We start from the raw sequence: 18582 nt of genomic DNA, 5'->3' as shown, positions 1-18582 counted from the left end.
ATAAGCAAGTTGGATTTATCTAGGGAATCCATGTTTGGTATAACGTTAGAAAGTGATTCGCTAATTAATGGATTGAGAAAATACAGTTGAATGTCGGAAAAACACTCGCAAAGAAGTAACACACAGAGAAGAGATTTACTTATCATAAGTACCACACCACAGAAATGAACCTAAAATGTTATGAATATAGAGACAGACAAATAAACTAATGCAATAGAACAGAGTATCCAGAAAAAAAGACCCACAAATATATGGAAACATGGTCAATGGTGTTTGAACAAGTAATTAGCCATGTTGAAAAATAAATTGGGGACTTGCCTGGTGGCGCAGTGGAAAAGAATCCGCCTGCCAATGCAGGGACATGGGTTTGAGCCCTGGTCCGGGAAGATCCCACATGCCCTGGAGCAACTGAGCCTGTGCACCACAACTACTGAGCTTGCACTCTAGAGCCCGCGAGCCACAACTACTGAGCCCACGTGCCACAACTACTGCAGCCTGTGTGCCTAGAGCCCATGCTCAGCAACAGGAGAAGCCACCGCAATGAGAAGCCCGTGCACCGCAACGAAGAGTAGCCCCCGCTCACTGCAACCAGAGAAAACCCGCGCACAGCAACGAAGACCCAATGCAGCCAAAAATAAATAAATTTTTTAAAAAAAGAAAAATAAACTGGATCCCCATTCATACCATACACAAAAATCAATTTCAGGTGGATTAAAATCAATGTAAAAATACAAAACCATAAAGCTACTAAAAGACAATAGAGTAGAAGGTGCATCTGATATTGGGGGCAGAGAAAATTTTAATAAAATAAATGTAAAAACCCATAAACAAAAAAAAATTTACAAGTTCCACTACATTAATTAGAACTTATGTTCATAAAGGACAAGGCAAACTTGGTGAAACATTTGCGTCACATAAAACTGAAAAGGACTGTTATGTAGAAAATAACGCTTTAAAACCTACAAATGAATACGAGACAGACAATCCCCCCCAGAAAAATGGGAAAAGATACTTCTTTTATAAAAAGAGAAAATAAGAAAAGACAAATGACGAATAAATATATTAAAGATGCATTACGAGCTCTCAAAGGAATTAAAAATTAAAATGATAGTGAGATCAGAGTTTATACTCACCAGCTAAGCAAGATTTCAAAATTTCACAAGGTGAAATAATGGCAAAGATGTAACTAGAACTGTTACATAATGCTAGGAAAAGGTAAATTGTGCAACTACTTGGAAGTCAATTTGGTGCTTTTCTCTTAAAGGTGAAGTTTAAAAATTTTTTATTTAGTTTTCTTTCAACAAACAGGCTTACACAGATGCAAAGACACTGAAACCAGACAGCTTCAGTTTGTATCACGGCCCTTTCACTAATTAGCTGTGTAACCTTGAGAACACCCACGACCTCTCTCTGCTTCAGTTTCTTTATGTGTAAACTAAGGACTTAGAACACTGTCTGTCATGCAGTAAACATTCAATAAATGTTAGCTGGGCTTGCATGGAGAAATAAAAATCATTTTAAAACAATATTAATCAAAGGATACACCCATTAGCTTTGAGAAAAATATTTGTTAGGCATGACCTTTAAATTTGTAATGAAAAATTATTTTTTAAACTACCCTGACAGGCAAATCTATCCGTGGCACAAAAAATTCTGATAAAACTAAACTTAGGAGCTGGGAACGTACAGTATTTAAATCCACTTATCACAAAGAAGTACAAGCAAGTTCTTAGAATTGAGGGGACTACAATCATTTACTGAGCAAATGCCATAAGCTCACCACCCCAAAAGATTTCCCAACCTGTGAGACTAAGAGGATAGTCTTCGCAGCAGAGCTTAATGAAGCCCTTCTGTTTGGTACGCTAACTCAAGCATATGACTACCTGCTAGGAAGCTGAGTCCCTGACAATCTCAGGCACATGCAGATGAATGTCCCCAGTGCGTTGCATCCTTAGCTATACATTAGAAAGACCTGGGAGTTTAAAAAAAAAAAAAAAAATTCTCATGCCCAGGCCATACCCACACCAGTTTAATCAAGTTCTTGGGATGGGACCCAGGAAGAAGTACACTTGAAAATCTTGGCAGGAGATTCCAAAATGCAGCCAAGATTGAGAACCACCCTGTTAGTACAAATCCCCGTCACTCTACCTTGAAAACCCAATCAGTGCCCCACGTGGGCATAATTTTACTTGACCCCCGATAAGCTAGCCAGTCTAGAATTGACGGTCTGAAGCTCTAAAGGTTCGTTGGTGGTTTTTTTTGTTATAGAGATTAAGGTAAAGCCTTTGAAAGCCAGAAAATGAACAAACCACTGTGGAACCTGTGGTTTCACCTGAGGTTAAAATCCTGTGTGGAGTCATACAACTGAGGACAGTATCAGTCAAAAAAGTATTATATCAGCGTGCATTGCCCTCACCTACCACAGAGACCTGAAGGATCACGTCATAGTCATGAAACTACCTACAATTCATCATGATGTCTGAAAAGCACTCTTCATTCAATCTCCATGAGAAGTGCACCAGACAGGCAGAGAAACAGTAGTAGGTTTACTCCATTCATAGAGGACACGGTCTACACAGACTCTCTGAAAAACAAAAACAGTTCACATAGAAGAGTATCTTAGTAATGCATTCTCTTGTCCTTACTGATGTGGTATTATTAGAAGGCAAGTTCCTAACTGCACCATACAATATCAACCAAAAGTCTGTGGGCACCAACTATAGATACCTACCTGCATTACTAGACTTCTGTATTTACACATAGGCGTATTTCTCTTTTTTAATTGGGGTATAGTTGTTTTACAACGTTGCGTTAGTTTCTGCTGGACAACAAAGTGAATCAGCTATATGTATACATATTTCCCCTCCCTCTTACACCTCCTTCCCACCACCCCCATCCCGCCCGTCTAGGTCACCAAGGAGCCCCAAGCTGAGCTCCCTGCACTATACAGGAAGTTCCCACTAGCTATCTGTTTTACGCATGGTAGTGTATATATATCGATCCCAATCTCCCAATTCATCCCCCCTCCCCTTCCCCCCTCCCCGTGTCCACATATTTCTTATACTTAAATTATAAGCTGCCTCATTTGCTTATTTTATAGCACTTTCAAAAAGGTTAAGCTGATACTTTTTTAGCATAGATATACACAGTTTTGGACATATTTTATTATTTAGTTCAGTTTTCTGAGACTATGGTTTTTCAAAACTCATTCTTTATACACATGCTTGAACCTAGCTCAGATAGTTCTGTTTACCATTCACTTTGAGGATTTTTCCCCCTGCTATGCTCTATGATTTAATTCTTGTCTTCATATCTCCAACATGTGAACAAGGAAGCAAACACTCTCAATTATTGTGATGCCTATGGTGAAAAATTCATCTTCATCTATTAGCAAGCCTAAACATCTAGTGATTTTGAATAGAATGATTAACAAGCATATTTCTCTTCTTGTAAGGAGGGAAAAAGTACAAGAATGATTAAACACACAGGTGAGAGCAGATCTTAACTATACTGGGAAAGAAAAAAAATATAAGAGATTGGGAAAGAAGAGTTATAAACGTACATAGGTTTCTAGAGATGTAATTGGTAGATGGAATTTCCCATTTACTAAAAGACACATGAATCCAACCAGTGTATAAACTCTCCTTACGTCATTGGCAGGAGAATTAAGCTATTTGAGTGAATTAAGGTAGAGCTGGGCCAGAAGACAAGGGTAGATTAGTTTTGATATTGGAGATAATGAACAGAATTGGTTTAAAACTGAACCAGCAAAACCCATAGCAAAAGGCATACATAAAACCAAGGAAACAACTAATGAGATGGTGTATAGATGCTGTCGATGCCCACGTAGGTCCCCTTTTCCAGGCTGATGTACCCATATCCTGCCGTGAATGTTGCTTACTCATGGCTCACAGCCGCCCCTTTCTCCAAAGAATTGACCTAGGTCTTGGAATGTTCATCAATCCTTCATCTCCCCTTCCCAGCGGTTCAGCTGATATGAGACAAAAAGGCTGCCCCTTATCCTCAACTACTCGCCTCACCAGCTTCAAAGCTGGATCAAGTCTATGGCATCATTCAGCTCCAGAGTCCCCTCTGGGGCCAGAATAAAGCTGGTCTCACATTCTCTACTTACATTTTTTCCCTTTCCTACTTCCCTTCGACTGAGAACTCTCCTAGTAAACCACTTGAGTAAGAATCCCCACCTCAGGCTCTTTGTCTGGGGACGCTAATCTAAACTCTCTTAAGTTCTGTAGTCTTAGCTTGCATGGAGTGAGGGAGGTGGCAGTTAAGAGGAAGCCATGGGGTTACTTTTTCTTAGATTTCTTTAATTAATTAAGTTTTTTGGCTGTGTTGGGTCTTCGTTGCTGTGCGCCAGGCTTTCTCTAGTTTCGACAAGCAGGGGCTACTCTTGCAGTGCGAGGGCTTCTCAATGCGGTGGCTTCTCTTGTTGCGGAGCACGGGCTCTAGAGCGCAGGCCTCAGTAGTTGTGGCTCGCAGGCTCTACAGCACAGGCTCAGTAGTTGTGGTGCACGGGCTTAGTTGCTCTGCGGCTTGTGGGATCTTCCCGGACCGGGGCTCGAACCCATGTCCCCCACCTGCATTGGCAGGTGGATTCTTAACTACTGCACCACCAGGGAAGCCTGCTCATGGGGTTTCTTGTGGCTGGGGATGAGGTATGCCAGGATCCATCCTCTTACTATACAAGAAAATGTAAACTACCTATTTCCACACTCAGTGTTTTTCTTACATCATAAGGCTACTGGCAGTGGGCCTGTCGTACTCTTCAAAGATCCTACCCTTGATTGTGAAAATGGGTGTCCAGCCCTTGTGGACAACCAACCTCTAGCTCCTGACTGGGCATGGGAGTGACAACTCTATAATGTGGCAGAAACATACTTGCCTTTTACGTTACATGACTCTCAGTTCATAAGGCTTTACATTTCAGCGACTTGCTTTGCTTTACCTCAGGGTCCTCAGTTATGAAGTAGTGATTATCTGGCCTGCCCTCACCAGACAGTTCCTCAAGACTTATTTGTCTACCTTTACTCTGCAGGACTCACTGACCAGGATGTGTTCTCAGGATTCCCCACCCCATGGGAGAGAACATAGCCAAAGGCCTACGTGGACTTGGTAAGTTCCACAGACTTCTATTAAAGAATCCAGAATGATAATGTTGGCAGATAATTAACTCTCTGTTCTATACCTTTTCAAAATCAGCTGTAAGGTTCAGGCCAAAAGAAGATCCTACATGAAACTGACAGCTAGGTATTGGGTTGCCAAATTTAGCTAATGAAAATCTAAAACACCCAGTTAAAATTGGAATTCAGATAAGCAATGACTAATTTTTTTTAATGTTAAGTGTGTTCAAATGTTACAGGAGACACATTAATACTAAAAAATTTTCACTGTTTGAAATCTGAAATTCAGATTTAACTAGGAGTCCTCTACTTTCTCTGATAATTCTACCCAGCGGTACACCTAGAAGGAGGTGGATTCTAACTAGGAGCTACTCTTCTACTGCAACCAATCTGCCACAGATCGATGGCAGACCATGGAGGATGCACCGGCCTCCCCGGGGAGGCCAGCTCAGCCTCCCAGGCCTCTGGATGTGTCCATGAGACTATCATACCTGAGACAACCCAGGCGTGGTCTCTTTGCTGTAGGCCACCAAGTCTTGAACGCTCCACGTGGCTAGAGGTGCAGGATGCAACACTTTTCCACTAAAATTTCTCTGTCATTCACAACACTCCGGAGAGTGACTCAGTCGTACTTCATCAGCCTCCCCCATCAGAGTCTTTCTCTAAATGCCTTCACAAAGAGCTCCCTGCTCAAGCTCAAGTGGGGATACAGTAACGGATGTGAGCAAAAGGGTGAGATCCATTATTTCGGATTTCCTGCTAATGTTGTCATTTTTCTCCACTTGCCCTCCATTGAAAGTGTGATGTCCTTCTTGCCTATCTTGTAGACTGTATCAAACAAATAACTGGCCGGATCACGAAGTCCAGTCTAAGTTCAGACACTGGTAAAAGTGATGACTGAGATTTGTTTGTATATGCTTTCATTTCACTACTGAAAAATAAGCACAAATACATACAAAAGTTCACAGATATCTGTGATTTGGGCTTCCGGTGCCTGACTCATTTGCTGCTAGGTGCACCCAACGTGTGGCAGTCTTAGCATCCCAGCAGCATGTGCAAGCTGACCTTCCACCACGCGCAGCCTGCTTTCCAAGTGAACACACTGCAGGTCACAAAACTTCACCAACCTGAAACTGACTCTGGCCTCCCCATGGGGATGGAGAACCACGAGAACACATCTCCAAGAGTGAGTTACAAGATGTGGAGCAAGATAGAGCCCCCATGTGCCCATTTTATGTGTGTGTGATGTATGATGAACTAAGAATGAATGGACGTAGAGAATTTGTAAAGAGTATCTTTATATCATTGTTTTAAATGACATACAACCAGTAGGAAAATAGGTAAATTGTAAAGACAGGCAATTCACAGAAAACAATACAAGATTGACTCAATGGCAATAGGAGTAAGCAAAAACTTAGGGATTGAAAAGTGAAATGCCTACACTTAGAAGCATTTTCATCCATTAGATTTTAAAAAATTGAAAAGACATATAATAACCAGAATTGACAATGATGAGGAAAAAGAGACACTCTCATACAGTACAGCTGAAGAAAGTGTAAAATGGTAATGCCTATTTAAACAGCATCTTTTTAAAAAATGTTAATATCCATCAATTTAGTGATTCCACTTTTGGTATATATCTTAGTGAAAACTTTTGCACACGTATAAAGAGGAATGAAAAGGAACAATACTGTATGAAATAACCAAAGGTTGTGAACAATCTAAATCATCATCTAGAAATATAATCAATATATCAACACTATAGAATACTAGGTGATTTTAAATTATATGTGCATACATATATTGATAAATTAAATTATCTAAAATATATTGTTAAATAAAAAGAGTAATTTTCAGAAAATAGGGACTTGATTCTATTTATGTAAAAGTAAGCAAAATCAAAATATACTTAGTAAGTAGAAAAAGATTCACATGGATAAAGACGAACTAATACTAATAATATTTGAAAAGAGAGTGCAATTAGGGGAGAGGAAAAGAAAGTTTTCACTCTTACTTTGTATGTCTGAAATTTTAAAATAATTGTGGATTTATTTATTGTATAATTATAAATGCACAAACACAGACATACATATATATGGTGGAATAAGAACGATCACAGATTTTTTTTAACATTCCTCCCTTTGACAGGTGGCAGCTGTGTACCTTCCCCTTGCTTCTGGGCTCAGTCTACTGAGCTGTCCTGAATAACAGAATACGGCAGCACTGTTGCTGAAACAGTTTCCAGGCCCAGGTCTTAACACACTGGCCACTTCCACTTCTGCTCTCTTGGAACACTCGCTCTCAGGTTGTTTCCTATGTGAAACTAGCCAACAGGCTGTGAGAAGCCTAAGTCATGGGGCGTCAACAGTCCCCAGCCAATAGTCAATATCTACTGCAGGCCATGTACATGAGCGATCTTGGATATTCAGTCTAGATGAGCCTGCAACATATGACTACAATAGCACTAAAGACTGCAAACAAGAATTGCCCAGCTGAGCCCAGTCAACGCACAGAATTATGAGAGATAATTATACACTACGTCCCCTACATATGAACAAGTTCTGTTCCGAGAGTGCATTCATAATACCAATTTGTTCGTAAGTCCAACAAAGTTAGCCTAGGTACCTAACTAACACAATTGGCTATAGAGTACTGTACTGTAATAGGTTTATAAATACTTTTCACACAAATAATACATAAAAAACAAACACAAAAAATAAAACATTTTTAATCTTACAGTACAGTACCTCGAAAAGTACAGTAATACCAGCTATATCACCACTGCTTTTACACCTGCTTCCAGACATCCTGGGCTTGAAATAAAGATACTGTACTATTGCACTCTACACAATACTGTACACTAAAGTACCCAAAAGCACAACCACTTGTAGAGGACGCATGCATGTGACAATGTATGCCAGACATGTGAACTAACTTACGTGATTGGACATGCCAACGCACATTTGTATCTTTGAAAGTTCGCAACTTGAAGGTTGCGTACGTAGGAGACTTACTGTAAATTGTTGTTTTAAGTCACTCAGCTTTGGGATGGTTTATTACATGGTAATAGATAACAAGAACAATATAAACAATATGCTTTAAAACACTCAGTAATATACATTTAGGACTTTAAATAATGAAGAAGAATATGAGATATCAAATCTATGTATCTGGGGAAAGTTAATAAACATAAGTCAAAGTAAAATTTTATCTTCGCCGCCTAGCACAATCTTTGAAATGTAGCAAATGTTTCATAAATACAGTAAAATACAGACAGGAGAGCTGTATAGTCAAGGAAAGGTTAAAAGAGAGGAGGGTATCTAACCTAGGTAAAAATGAAAAGTATGTTTTCTCTAGGATTCAACAACGTCCCTTCAGCAAGTCAGAAACTACATATTCTACTTTATTTCACATATGTTGTGTTGTAATCATCTATTTGTATATAGTTAACACTTCACCTAACAAAAGAAAGGAAGATATAAACAGTCATGTTTTGCCCCATGCCTTCGATTTGCCCAGAAAAGTTTATATGCATAGTTTTACATAAACATAAAAATGTTTCCAATAAAATTATGAAAATATTTTAATGAGTAAACCTCAAGGACTTTGCTTGAAGATGTGCATTTCAAGCACAATTCTTTTTTGTAGAAGACCATATAATAATTGTGACATTACAAAACGAAACAATATTATTGTCTTCTTCAAGCGGAGGGAAGGTTACCTCCTAAAGAGCTGAGGCTCACCAAAAGAGTTTTGAGTTCACCGTTCTGAGTATCATAATATTTTTATCCTGAGTAACTGCAAATGTGTAAATTGTATTTCCAGATTGTCATTGTTAAAAATAATCCATTTTGGGGGGACTTCCCTGGTGGTGCAGTGGTTAAGAATCCACCTGCCAGTTCAGGGGACATGGGTTCGATCCCTGGTCCAGGAAGATCCCACATGCCACGGAGCCACTAAGCCTGTGTACCACAGCTATGAGCTGTGCTCTAGAGCTTGCGAGCCACAACTACTGAGCCCGCGTGCCACAACTGCTGAAGCCTGCGCGCCTAGAGCCTGTGCTCCTCAACAAGAGAAGCCACCACAGTGAGAAGCCCACGCACCACAACAAAGAGTAGCCCCTGCTCGCCACAACTAGAGAAAGTCCACTCGCAGCAATGAAGACCCAGCGCAGCCAAAAATAAATAAATTTATTTTTTAAAAGGTAGAAATAAAAAAAAAAGAATCCATTGTTTGTTATTTTAAAGAATGTTGAAATTGGGAGGAGGATACTACAAGGTAATACTGAGGAAGATGCAGAGCTGCACATGAGGAGAGGCACGACCTCACAGTCACTGGAATGGCCTACAGTTTGGGGAATAAATCTTAGGGCCACAGATGAAACAATAAAAAGTGCATTTCATAATATCAGCACTAAGGCAAATTATCATCAGTCTACAAAAAGAATGTCACACATATTTGAAAGGAAACTGAGAAACTACTGCTACTAGATAATACACATAGGGCAGCTGCTCTCAGTGTAGCCCTCCTATCAAGAATAACCGCAGTCGTTGAATAAAATAAAAACAAAACAAAAGAGCAAACAAGCAATGACAGTCACAGACTTTTACGGCATTACAAAGCAATCAAGGCTTCAGAATTTGAGGGGCCACGATCTCAGAGAACAGGCAAAATCATCGAAGTGAACTGACGTTTTCTGTTCATTTTCCTTGAAGTATTTGTTTATTCTTAATCCACACGCATTAAGAGAAGAATCCAAAATTAAAGTGGCATCCAAGAAACTGAGTTAAGCAGAGCTTTCAGGAATTTCACAACACTGGGAAAGAACAGTTGGAATTTGGGCTATTAAAGCAGCCAGGGCTTTGGGGGCCGAGATCCTAGGAAAACAAGGAAATAATGGAGAAGAGAGAGAATATTCTCAGCTGCATTTTCATTTGAGATTTGTAGATGCTGATGAGAAGCTGAGATAAGCAAAATGGAGGCAAAGAGGCTAAAAATCTAGGCAGAGCTTCTAGCAACCTTATATTGCTAGGGAAACAAAAATGAAAGTTTGGGCTTCCAGAAGAAGACGCCCTGCTTTCAGTTGAGACCCAAGGAAAATTCTCACGCAATACTAGTGGGAATGTAAATTCTTCCAATGACCTTGCAGAACAAGAATGGGTATTTTTGTTTTGGTACAGGGAGATTCTGCTTTACAAAGTCACTCGGGGATCCAGGCTGCCAGTGGCCCTAACATCTGCAAAATGTGGCTTCCAGGAACTCCCTGGCCCAGGTCCAGTGGTTAGGACTCCGTGCTCCCACTGCAGGGGCCACGGGTTCAACCCCTGGTTTGGGGAACTAAGATCCCGCGTGCTGCTTGGCACGGTCAAAAAAATAAAATAAATTGCTTTAAAAAATAAATGTAGCTTCCAAGTGGAAATCACTTCTTACTCCACTGAAGATTGGGTAATAGAGATTATAGAGGGAAAACAGAAGGCTTGTATGGGCTAGACCTTATAAGTGGTCAATATCACTTTCAACCACATTCCATCGGCAGGAACTCAATTATATGGCCACCTTTCATTGCAAGGCGAATTTAGCTCTGAACCCTAGAGGCAGTTAAATTTATTTGATGAATAGCCAGCCAGTCTCTGCCATGGCCCATTTCTCATCATTTACACATATATAAAATAGCATTCCTTGAATAATGCTAGACATAAAAAATGACTAAGAGATATTTCACATCTTAATTTTATTTTACTGCATACAAGTAAAATTTCTCTGTGAACACCATTCTCTTAGAGTGCGTAGTTGCCGTATACTAAAAAAAAAAAAAGTCTAGGTTCAAAACGTTATCCTCAAGCTTTTTGCTGATTTAACAGGAAAATTTAATAGATACTCCTTCAGTTCTCACTTTATGAACACCGATGATAAATGTGTTACAAAAAGAAGGAAATTCTACAAGTTAGAAAACAAATGATATAAGTAGCTATTAAAGATTGTAAACTGCTGTGTAATGGAAGTCTTAAAACAGAAGTTCTCATGGCATTCTGGGCATTAACCCTTTTTAAAAGCTAAACAAATGCTTTGTGACTAATACCTAATTTGAATATGCCATGCTAAACAATCCTAAGCAATTGCTTTTGAGAGAAACTGTCATTTTCAGTCAATTTATTTTATTATGTTTTTGAAACTTACCCACTAGTGTTGAAGGATATACTTAACCCTGAGCATGCAGTCCTAATCATTGCGTCTTTCTCTAAGATTTTCTGGGGAAATTAGAACGTACTTTCTGCACAGATATTAACTTATCAAGCTTTATTTTAGCAATCAAGGAATTGCAAATAAGCACAAGGAGAGGTCACAATTAAGCAGAAAGTGTATTGATTCCTGTGTCCTCCATTTATCATGGAATTTACATTATAAATTTCATCACGGGTACATAGAAACCTTTTCTTTTGTAATTGTTCACCTTGTCTTTGGCCGGGCTTAAACAAGAATTGGGAATTATTCATCCATTTTATCAGTCCTTAATTCAATCTTAAACATTTTAAAATACCTTGCCCTCTAATTTATATAGTTTATTCAATTAATGTTGAGAGACCAGCCAAAGAAGGAGGTAAAGCTCTCAGCTAACACTTGTTAACTTGGCTAATGTCTGGTAAGCACTCTCTCCTTGTGCATTACATATATGGTATTTGTTTTGTGTCTCAAATTTCTCACACCTCCTAAGTAAGATGGGTATTATAAGGACTGACATTTAAGTGCTTTGTCCAGTGGGACTTAATTAGCACCTTTCCTTCTGACTGGACCTTGCCCTTCTAGTAATTAAATATTTGAAGTATCATCTCTGGGAATTGCTATCCCATTTTATAGAAATAGGCATTTTTAAAGAAAAGCAGAGGTGCCTTCAAAATGATGGAGATGTAAGACGTGGAGATCACCTTCCTCCCCACAAATACATCAAAACTACATCTACATTTGGAACAACTCCTACAGAACACCTACTGGACGCTGGCAGAAGACCTCAGACCTCCCAAAAGGCAAGAAACTCCCCACGTACCTGGGTAGGGCAAAAGAAAAAAGGAAAAGCAGAGACAAAAGAATAGGGACGGGACCTGTCCCTCTGGGAGGGGGCTGTGAAGGAGGAAAAGTTTCGACACACTAGGAAGGCCCTTCATGGGCAGAGACCGCGGGTGGTGGTGGGGGGGGGAAGCTTTGGAGCCACCGAGGAGAGCACAGCAACAGGGGTGCAGAGGGCAAAGCGGAGAGATTTCCGCACAGAGGATCGGTGCCCACCAGCACTCACCAGCCCGAGAGGCTTGTCTGCTCACCTGCCGGGGTGGGCGGGGCTGGGAGCTGAGGCTTGGGCTTCGGAGGTCAGATACCAGGGAGAGGACTGGGGTTGGCTGCGTGAACACAGCCTGAAGGGAGCTAGTGCGCCACAGCTGGCCGGGAGGGAGTCCAGGAAAAACTCTGGACCTGCCTAAGAGGCAAGAGACCATCGTGTCAGCCACTGTTTCAGCGTGTGCATGAGGAGAAGGGATTCAGAGCACTGCCTGAAGGAGCTCCGGAGACTGGCGTGAGCTGCAGCTGTCAGCACAGACCCCAGAGATGGGCATGAAACACTAAGGCTGCTGCTGCCGCCACCAAGAAGCCTGTGTGCGAGCACAGGTCACTCTCCACACCTCCCCTCCTGGGAGCCTGTGCAGCCCGCCACTGCCAGGGTCCCGTGATCCAGGGACAACTCCCCCGGGAGAACACATGGCACGCCTCAGGCTGGTGCAACGTCACACTGGCCTCTGCCACTGCAGGCTCACCCCACATTCCATACCCCTCCCTCCCCCCAGCCTGAGTGAGCCAGAGCTCCCTAATCAGTTGCTCCTGTAACCGCCTCCTGTCTGAGCGAAGAACAGATGCCCTCAGGCGACCTACACACAGAGGCGGGTCTAAATCCAAAGCTGAACCCCAGGAGCTGTGGGAACAGAGAAGAGAAAGGGAAATCTCTCCCAGCAGCCACAGGAGCAGCGGATTAAACCTCCACAGTCAACTTGATGTACCTGCATCTGTGGAATACATGAATAGACAACGAATCATCCCAAATTGAGGCGGTGGACTTTGGGAGCAACTGTAGACTTGGGGTTTGCTTTCTGCATCTAATTTGTTTCTGGTTTTATGTTTATCTTAGCTTAGTATCTAGAGCTTATCACTGGTAGATTTGTTTATTGATTTGGTTGCTCTCTTCCTTTTTTTAATTTTATGGATATATATATATTTTTTTCCTTTTTCTCTTTTAGTGAGTGTGTATGTGTATGCTTCTTTTTGTGATTTTGTCTGTATAGCACTGCTTTTGCCATTTGTGCTAGGGTTCTGACTGTCCGTTTTTTGTTTTTGTTTTTTAGTATACTTTTTAGTGTTTTTATCATTGGTTGATTTATTTTTTGCTTTGATTGCTCTCTTTATTTCTCTTTTTGTATTACTTTTTAATTTTTTTATTTTTAATAATTTTTTTCTATTTAATAAGCTTATTTATTTATTTATTTATTTATTTTACTTTCTTTCTTTTTCTCCATTTTCTTCTGAGCCGTGTGGCTGACAGGGTCTTGGTGCTCTGGCCGGGTGTCAGGCCAGAGCTTCTGAGGTGGGAGAGCCGAGTTCAGGACATTGGTTCACTAGAGACTGCCCGGCTCCACACAATATCAAACGGCGAAAGCTCTCCCAGAAATCTCCATCTCAATGCTAAGACCCAGCTCCACTCAATGACCAGCAAGCTGCAGTTCTGGACACCCTATGCCAAACAACTAGCAAGACAGGAACACAAACCCAACCATTAGCAGAGAGGCTGCCTAAAATCATAATAAGTTCACAGACACCCCAAAACACACCACCAGATGTGGACCTGCCCACCAGAAAGACAAGGTCCAGCCTCATCCACCAGAACACAGGCACCAGTCCCCTCCACCAGGAAGCCTACACAACCCACTGAACCAACCTTACCCACTGGGAGCAGACACCAAAAACAATGAGAACTACGAATCTGCAGCCTGTGAAAAGGAGATCCCAAACACAGAAAGTTAAGCAAAATGAGAAGACAGAGAAACACACAGCAGATGAAAAGCAAGGTAAAAACCCACCAGACCAAAACAAATGAAGAGGAAATAGGCAGTCTACCTGAAGAAGAATTCAGACTAATGATAGTAAAGATGATCCAAAATCTTGGAAATAGAATGGAGAAAATACAAGGAACATTTAATAAAGACCTAGAAGAAACAAAGAGCAAACAAACAATGAGGAACAACACAATAAATGGAATTAAACATTCTCTAGAAGGAATTAATAGCAGAACAACTGAGGCAGAAAAACAGATAAGTGACCTGGAAGATAAAATAGTGGAAATAACTACTGCAGAGCAGAATAAAGAAAAAAGAATGAAAAGAATTGAGGACAATCTCAGAGACCTCTAGAACAACATAAAAGACATGAACATTCGAATTATAGGGGTTCCAGAAGAAGAAGAGAAAAAAAATGGACTGAGAAAATATTTGACGAGATTATAGTTGAAAATTTCCCCAGTATGGGTAAGGAAATAGTCAAGCAAGTCCATGAAGCTCACAGAGTCCCTTACAGGATAAATCCAAGGAGAAACATGCCAAGAAACATATTAATCAAACTATCAAAAATTAAATACAAAGAAAAAATATTAAAAGCAGCAAGGGAAAAGCAACAATTAACATACAAAGGAATCCCCATAACGTTAACAGCTGATCTTTCAGCAGAAACTCTGCAAGCCAGAAGGGAGTGGCAGGACATATTTAAAGTAATGAAAGGGGAAAACCTATAACCAAGATTACTCTACCCAGCAAGGATCTCATTCAGATTTGACACAGAAATTAAAACCTTTTCAGTCAAGCAAAAGCTAAGAGAATTCAACCCCACCAAACCAGCTCTACAACAAATGCTAAAGGAACTTCTCTAGGCAAGAAATACAAGAGAAGGATAAGACTTACAATAACAAATCCAAAACAATTAAGAAAATGGTCATAAGAACATACATATTGATAACTACCTTAAATGTAAATGGATTAAATGCTCCAAACAAAAGACACAGACTCGCTGAATGGATACAAATCCAAGATCTGTACATATGCTATCTACAAGGGACCCACTTCAGACCTAGGGACACATACAGACTGAAAGTGAGGGGATGGAAAAAGATATTCCATGCAAATGGAAATCAAAAGAAAGCTGGAGAGGCAATTCTCATATCAGACAAAACAGACTTTAAAATAAAGACTATTATAAGAGACAAAGAAGGACACTACATAATGATCAAGGGATCAATCCAAGAAGAAGATAAAACAATTGTAAATACTTATGCACCCAACATAGGAGCACCTCAATACATAAGGCAAATGCTAACAGCCATAAAAGGGGAAATCGCCAGTAACACAATAATAGTGGGGGTCTATAACACCTCACTTTCACAAATGGACAGATCATCCAAAATGAAAATAAATAAGGAAACACAAGCTTTAAATGATACATTAAGCAAGATGGACTTAATTGATATTTATAAGACATTTCCTCCAAAAACTGTTGATTACACTTTCTTCTCAAGTGCTCATGGAACATTCTCCAGGATAGATCATATCATGGGCACAAATAAACCCTTGGTAAAGTTAAGAAAACTGAAGTCATATCAAGTATCTTTTCTAACCACGTTATGAAACTAGATATCAATTACAGGAAAAAATCTGTAAAAAATGCAAAAACATGGAGGCTAAACAAAAACTACTACTAATAAATAACCAAGAGGTGCTTCCCTGGTGGCGCAGTGGTTGAGAGTCCACTTGTCGATACGTAGGACATGGGTTCGTGCCCCAGTGCAGGAAGATCCCACATGCTGCAGAGCGGATGGGCCCTTGAGCCATGGCCGCTGAGCCTGCGCATCTGGAGCCTGTGCTCTGCAACGGGAGAGGCCACAACAGTGAGAGGCCCGCGTTCCACAAAAAATAAATAAATAACCAAGAGATCACTGAGGAAATCAAAGAAGAAATCAAAAAATACCTAGAAACAAATGACAATGAAAACACGATGACGCAAAACCTATGGGATGCAGCAAAAGGAGTTCTAAGATGGAAGTTTATAGAAATACAATCCTACCTCAAGAAACAAGAAACATCTCAAATAAACAACCGAACCCTACCTAAAGCAATTAGAGAAAGAAGAACAAAAAACCCCCAAAGTTAGGAGAAGGAAAGAATCATAAAGATCAGATCAGAAATAAATGAAAAAGAAATGAAGGAAACAATAGCAAAGATCAATAAAACTAAAAGCTGGTTCTTTGAGAAGATAAACAAAATCAATAAACCATTAGCCAGACTCATCAAGAAAAAAGGGAAGAAGACTCAAATCAACAGAATTAGAAATGAAAAAGGAGAAGTAACAAGTGACACTGCAGAAATACAAAGGATCATGAGAGATTACTACAAGCAACTATATGCCAATAAAATGGACAACCTGGAAGAAATGGACAAATTCATTGAAAAGCACAACCTCCCAAGACTGAACCAGGAAAAAATAGAAAATATAAACAGACCAATCACAGGCACTGAAATTGAGACTGTGATTAAAAATCTTCCAATAAACAAAAGCCCAGGACAAGATGGCTTCACAGGTGAATTCTATCAAACATTTAGAGAAGGGCTAACACCTATCCTTCTCCAACTCTTCCTAAATATAGCAGAGGAAAGGAACACTCCAAAAATCATTCTACGAGGTCAGCATCATCCTGATACCAAAACTAGACCAAGATGCCACACAAAAAAACCTACAGGCCAATATCACTGATGAACATAGATGCAAAAATCCTCAACAAAATACTAGCAAACAAAATCCAACAGCACATTAAAAGGATCATACACCATGACCAAGTGGGATTTAATCCCAGGGATGCAAGGATTCTTCAATATTCGCAAATCAATCAATGTGATAAACCATATAAACTAATTGAAGGAGGAAAACCATATGATCATCTCAATAGATGCCGAGAAAGCTTTCAACAAAATTCAACACCCATTTATGATAAAAACCCTCCAGAAAGTAGCCATAGAGGAACTTACCTCAACATAATAAAGGCCATATATGACAAACCCACAGCCAACACCATTCTCAATGGTGAAAAACTGAAACCATTTCCACTAAGATAAGGAACAAGACAGGGTTGCCCACTCTCACCACTATTATTCAACATAGTTTTGGAAGTTTCAGCCACAGCAATCAAGAAGAAAAAGAAATAAAAGGAATCCAAATCGGAAAAGAAGAAGTAAAACTGTCACTGTTTGCAGATGACATGATCCTATACATAGAGAATCCTAAAGATGCTACCAGAAAAGTACTCGAGCTAATCAATGAATTTGGTAAAGTAGCAGGATACAAAATTAATGCACAGAAATGTCTTGCATTCCCATATACTAATGATGAAAAATCTTAAAGAGAAATTACGGAAACACTCCCATTTACCACTGCAACAAAAAGAATAAAATACCTAGGAATAAACCTACCTAGGAGACAAAAGACCTGTATGCAGAAAACTATAAGACAGTGATGAAAGAAATTAAAGATGATATAAACAGATGGAGAGATATACCATGTTCTTGGATTGGAAGAATCAATGTTGTGAAAATGACTATATTACCCAAAGCAATCTACAGATTCAATGCAATCCCTATCAAACTACCAATGGCATTTTTCACAGAACAAAAAATTTCACAGTTTGTATGGAAACACAAAAGACCTCAAATAGCCAAAGCAATCTTGAGAAATAAACACGGAGCTCGAAGAATCAAGCTCCCTGACTGCAGACTACACTACAAAGCTACACTAATTAAGACAGTATGGTACTGGCAGAAAAACAGAAATATAGATCAATGGTACAGGAGAGAAAGCCCAGTGATAAACCCATACACATATGGCCACATTATCTTTGATAAAGGAGGCAAAAATATACAATGGAGAAAGACAGCCTCTTCAATAAGTGGTGCTGGGCAAACTGGACAGCTACATGTAGAAGAATGAAATTACAACACACCCTAACACCATACACAAAAATAAAGTCAAAATTGATTAAAGACCTAATGTAAGGCCAGACACTATAAAACTCTTAGAGGAAAACATAGGAAAAACACTCTTTGACATAAACCAGAGCAAGATCTTTTTTGACTCACCTCCTAAAGTAATGAAAATAAAAATAAACAAATGGGACTTAATTGAACTTAAAAGCTTTTGCACAGCAAAGGAAACCATAAACAAGATGACAAGACACCCCTCAGAATGGGAGAAAATATTTGCAAACAAAGCAACTGACAAAGGATTAATCTCCAATATATACAAGCAGCTCATGCAGCTCAATATCAAAAAAACAAACAACCCAATCCAAAAATGGGCAGAAGACCTAAATATACAT

General features: G+C 39.8%; 1 long non-coding RNA gene across 1 annotated transcript in view; it reads right to left on the bottom strand.

The window, feature by feature from the left end:
- Window positions 1-1115: 1115 nt before the first annotated feature.
- Window positions 1116-18582, bottom strand: part of LOC307185711 — a 120878-nt gene continuing 103411 nt past the window's right edge. Inside the window, exon 3 of the long non-coding RNA XR_013828155.1 lies at window positions 1116-2584. This is a non-coding gene — a long non-coding RNA (uncharacterized lncRNA). The remainder of the gene's footprint in view (window positions 2585-18582) is intronic.

Source organism: Stenella coeruleoalba (assembly GCF_951394435.1).
Source record: "Stenella coeruleoalba genome assembly, chromosome: 4".
Lineage (NCBI taxonomy): Eukaryota > Metazoa > Chordata > Mammalia > Artiodactyla > Delphinidae > Stenella > Stenella coeruleoalba.
The sequence above is the reverse complement of the archived record's forward strand: the minus strand, read 5'-3'. Positions and strand labels throughout refer to the sequence as shown.